This window comes from Musca autumnalis, unplaced genomic scaffold, assembly GCF_047663935.1.
Source record: "Musca autumnalis isolate F117 unplaced genomic scaffold, ASM4766393v1 scaffold_3, whole genome shotgun sequence".
Classification (NCBI taxonomy): domain Eukaryota; kingdom Metazoa; phylum Arthropoda; class Insecta; order Diptera; family Muscidae; genus Musca; species Musca autumnalis.
In genome coordinates, this window is record NW_027411866.1 from 78,343,518 (window position 1) to 78,348,833 (window position 5,316).

Here is a 5,316-nt window from a genome sequence, read left to right on the forward strand (position 1 = left end):
CGACACCAAATTAAGTCCTAAAAAATTAAATGGAATGTGTTGGAAAATAGATTCGGGAAGTAAACAGTAGCAAGGATCGCTACCATGTGGGAACAAAGGCTCGCAATATCCTTAATTGAGTACCAGAGGCTCCCACCAAGGAACCGACGATACAATTAGGAGTGTCCTGCTGATATCGAAGAGAAGAAACTACTATATCGGGAGTGTAAAAAAATCACGATTCACAGAAATCTCTCATACAAAATTTCGAAATAGTTCAGTTTAACAGCTCTTCTCGAATCGCTTTGATTTCTGTTGCAATAACTTTTATTCGCATCCCCCCATTACGAAGATATACGTTTTTTCAGGGACCAGCCCATACTTCCTGAGGAAATGACCGAAAGCTGTAAAAAATCTCACGGCCGCAATGTGTAATGGCTGGAGCGAACGATAACTCTTGAACGGATCAGCCGATTCGGTCCAAAATTTCCCTCACAAGAGTTCAAAACTTTTTGCTAAAATTATAGGTGATATTTCTGTTGAACGGAGCAACAGATTTGGTCCAAACTTTGGATCTCCTAATATTTATACCAAATGTAGTTGAACTTCCAAAATTTTAGTCTCCCCCTTAAAGTTTTAAATTTAGAACAAAAGTTTAAAGTTTGTTTAAGTGCAGGATTTGTTCGAAGAATATATACCGATGTTACTTCTTGTGGTCCTGTTTACAGTGATATTATGTTTTTTTGTGGGCAAGTCCATGCTTCCAGCAATAGTGATCCAAAACCTCTAAGTTATACGGTGACCAACCAAAATGACTGCAGGTCGCGCTATCTATCGAACAGAAATGACTCCCAAAATAAGATCCATTTCCAAAGTGGACTATGCCGATGCATTCCTTCAGGTACGTCCGCCGCAACACTTTTCAGCTTTTATCCAAATATACATATACATACATTTATCGCAAATTCATACGTCCAAAAAGGACCACTAAATATGAAAACCCCCTAATTCATAATTATGTTTTGGGGAAACGAATTTCGGTTCGATTCGAAATTGTCAATAGATGAAGGTTTCAATTCACACAGTCTGACGCTGTAGGCAAAACCGACTTATACATTTTTACCTGTTTTTAATAAATAGACATATTTCCATTTGGATTGGTATTGCGCACTTCTAATTATTTTTTTGCGGCTCGGCCCTCCTGCAAAGTAGATTTGGATTCTCAGCCCTCGACCTGCATACTTACTTTAAGTCTCCATTGGTTTATGTCCTTAGTAGAGAGGAAATACATTCCTGCACCAATTTGTTCCTCATAGTAATGACGTGTAGCCCGCAGCTTATCCACGTTAGCCTTGCGATATGTCTTATCCAGTCCCTAATTGCCCGATCAATCTGGAAGTTATCCAAGTTTTTCGATACTTACGTTATTGAAAGCGGGAAGACCTTAAGGCCTTAAGGGAGGATTGCCGGCTGGGTTTCTCGCTTCGCTCCGCTTCATTTCATTTATTCTGTTCCTTGAGATATTCGATCTTGTTTGTAGCTTCCGAGGAACTGGAGGGAGTGGTTAAAGGGGATAACTCGAAGTCGTTTTTCATTAACAGTTTACTAATTTAAGAGGCAAGCTAAGCCTGATTAGCTTAAGAATTACAACGTGTTTTTTTTTCTTAGACAATTAGAAGACAATCTACATGTGTTCAAATTTAAATATTATAGGGTGCGATCGGATATTTAAAGTCGACAACTTATAAGTTTGAGAATTGGCTTGCTTTGTGAAAGATACGCGGCTAATGGAACCACAAGGACTCCCAATTTCAATGATCTGTGTTCGGATGCGCCAATATTGCTTTGCTTCAGGTGGTCTTGTCACCTTTCCCGCTTATGCTCGCCTACTAGCCTATTACGCAATTCTTAAGTCTTCAGCGCTCATTTGCTAGTCCGCTCGTCTCAACTGGGAAATCTTGTCTAATTTCGGGTATTCGACCAGCAGATATGATATGAGCGAACGGCCGCAGCTGTGATGATGTCGCGCAAATTCTCTCCGCTACCCGGGGATCTGAGGACAGCCTTCTGAAGCCGTGATTAAAAAATTATCTGAACCGTTGCCAATAAGCTTTTCCACGGTTCAGCAAAGTTTGGCGATCAGAGATTATAAAGATTATTTTTAGAAGATTTTGTTTTCATCTTATGGACTACACCTTGAGCTATTTTCGGAATTTTTGTTATTGAAAAATATTGCACAGTGCTCTGACAAATGACCGCCTACGAAGAACTGTTTTTACTGAAGCAGTTTGCGATACACACTGTAGATGGAAAACGAATAAACCGATCAGCATATGTTTTTGTGGGATCATAAAGAACCTAATGATCTTGTACTTAAGAGAAACGTAATTAAAACAACTAAGAACGGCGTTAAGTTCGGTCGGACCGAACTTGTTATACCCTCCACCATGAGTTGTATGGAAGTCAAATGGAACAATTAGTTTCCTTTCGTTTGCGAAGAAGACTAAATACCAAATTTCAGCAATTTCGGTGGAATATTGAGGTCACAACCTTCAAAGTACCGAAAATCGGGAGGTACTGTTCTATGGGGGCTATATTAAGGCGTGAACATATACCGACAAATTTCATATGAAAAGTTTTTTACCCCCAAAGAAGACTAAATACCAAATTTCAGCCATTTCGATGGATTATTGTGGCCACAACCTTCAAAATACCGAAAATCGGGAGGTACCGAACTATGGGGGCTATATTAAGGCATGGACCTGCACCGACAATTTTCTGGAGGAAAGTTTTATACCCCCAAAGAAGACTAAATACCAAATTTCAGCCATTTCGGTGGATTATTGTGGCCACAACCTTCAAAATACCGAAAATCCGGAGGTACTGTTCTATGGGGGCTATATGAAGGCGTGGACCTATATCGACAAATTTCTGGGGGAAATTTTTGTACCCCCAACGAAGACACAGTACCAAATGACAGCCATTTCGGAGTGATAATGAGGCTAAAACCTTAAAAATACCGAAAATCGGGTGGTAGCGTTCTATGGGGGCTATATCAAAACGTGGACCGATGTAGCCCATTTGCAATACCAAATATCCTAGGAGTAATAGTAATAATACCAAATTACAAAGCTCTATCTTAAAAATTGCGAGCTGTGTCTTGATTTCAACAGACGGACGGACATACGGACATGGCTATATCGACTTAGAATTTTACCCTGATCAAGAATATATATACTTTATAGGGTCTCTAATGAATATTTCGATGTGTTGAATGACAAATTTAATTATACCCTCCATATTATGGCGGAGGGTGTATAAAATTCATTCAAAATTTCGGTTTTAACTAAAAAATGCATAGCTTTTTGCCACAAATTCGTCAAAAAAATTTTATGTCTCTCGTTTAAGTACAAGCTTTTTATATGTATAATCCCACAAAAACATACGAAGATTGGATAATCCATTTTCGAGCTACAGTGGGCACCGCATTAAAAAATGCCATTTCCAGAAAACCGCGTTTCAAACTTCGAGGTTACATACAAATCTCTTTCTAACGCTCATATCTTGGATGTCCCCGGCCAGGCAACTTCAAACATTTTTCAACGGTGGCAAAATATCCTTAGTAATTTTGGCGACATTTCCTGAGAATTTCAGTAGGCCCCTTATCATTGAGCTTATTATGAATCGGGGTGCTCTCATTGATATGAGAGAAGTCTCCATTGTCCCATCTGGGATGTTTGTGGAACAATTATATAACGCTCATATCTCACCTAATTTTTGTCCGATCGACTCGAATTTTTTTGCAACATATTCTATTCTACTTGTCCATATCCACACCTTACTGCTACCTCTCTTACATGGTATGGGTCACTAGAGTCAAGCTCAAGCGAGATAGATCTGTATCGGACAAATTGGTTAATAAGGAAAGCAAGTCCTGCCCCTCTTCTACGATTCTTCCGCAAAACGTTATAATCATCGCAACGTTGCAAGCTACAGGTGACGGTGAGCTTTGTTTCCTGGATCGAGGTAACCATTATAAACGTGTTCTGAGGCAGCAAGCAGCAATATAACTCCTGTCACAGTAGTCCAGGAGGCGGCTAAGTATAACCTGGGAAGTATAACCATTCCCTAAATCCATTACATCTCTATTTATGTCACTTTACATCTTCCACAATAATATTCACATTGAATTTATTCTGCTCCGCACAACGACACTCAAGTGTATCGGGGCATAGGCTTGATGTTTTTCAATTCAATTTACGTCTGAACAAAAAATATGGAAAAATAATTTTTAAGAAGAAATAAATAAATGAAACAAGATAAGATAGGATATTCCGCACTTAGTGGTGGCCAAGTGTGTGCAAAGTGAAGCGGTGGTGGCAGCGGCAAGTGTGCGTGGATCTGTGCTGTGTGAGTGTGTGGTGTTCAAAAAGTAATATTACAACTACAAAACTCTTTCATAGAGCAGCGAATGGATGAATAGACGACCAACCGACACACATTCGCGCATTTGCATTCGAATTGAAGAGATTCCGATTTGAGTTCGGATTCAGATTCCCAATCGTCGCATATTGGCACGTCACAGTTGTGTGTTGCCTGCATCTATTCGATGGATAAATGACTGGATGATGATTCGACAGGGGGCACCGAATTGGGGGAAGGTTGACATAGGCGAAATGCCGAAACGAATCGAATTATTTCGTATGATTATAATGAGTGGCATTGCAGTTATTGTCGTAGTCGTCGTTCGCGTTCTTGTTGTTGCTGTTCGACTTGGTTGCATGGATGGATGGATAAATGAAGGAACCCCAGTCTCGATTTGTTTGTTTGTTTTGTTGCCGCCGTATCTCTGTTGGCGGCTCTGTTGTTGCTGTTGCAAATATGTAGTTCGATGTGGCAGAGAGCATGGAATGTAAAGAAATAAAAACAGCACACAGACACACAACGAAGTCACCAAAGTAAATATGCAAAAACAACAGCAACAACAACAACGACAACGTTGCAAATAAATTACACTCTCAATGTGAATGCATTGGAAACGAAAATGAAATATGTTTTTATTGTTTATTGCCATTATTTCAAATAATTATTTAAATTGAGAAGACAACGTAAGTAAGCGCACAGTGGTTATGAGCGGTGCAAAAAGTGAAATATGTTATGTAAAATTTTAAAGCCTTAGGCTTTTGCTAAACGGTATATAAAACTATGGCTGGCTGGAGAGACCGATTAGTCTAGAAGAGATTTGTTCCAAATTTTGTGCGTAGTAGTATTTCCAGAAGGTCGTTGGGTGCCACCGTGGTGCAATGGTCTGCACACCTTGCCTTGCACGCAGAAGGT

The 5,316-nt window shown here is 39.7% G+C and overlaps 1 long non-coding RNA gene across 1 annotated transcript; it reads left to right on the plus strand.

The window, feature by feature from the left end:
• The first annotated feature begins 4,282 nt into the window (after window positions 1-4,282).
• On the plus strand, window positions 4,283-5,029 carry LOC141399078 (uncharacterized). Its single transcript, XR_012411763.1, has 2 exons — window positions 4,283-4,389; window positions 4,448-5,029. It is a non-coding gene; the product is annotated as an uncharacterized lncRNA (long non-coding RNA).
• Window positions 5,030-5,316: the final 287 nt, after the last annotated feature.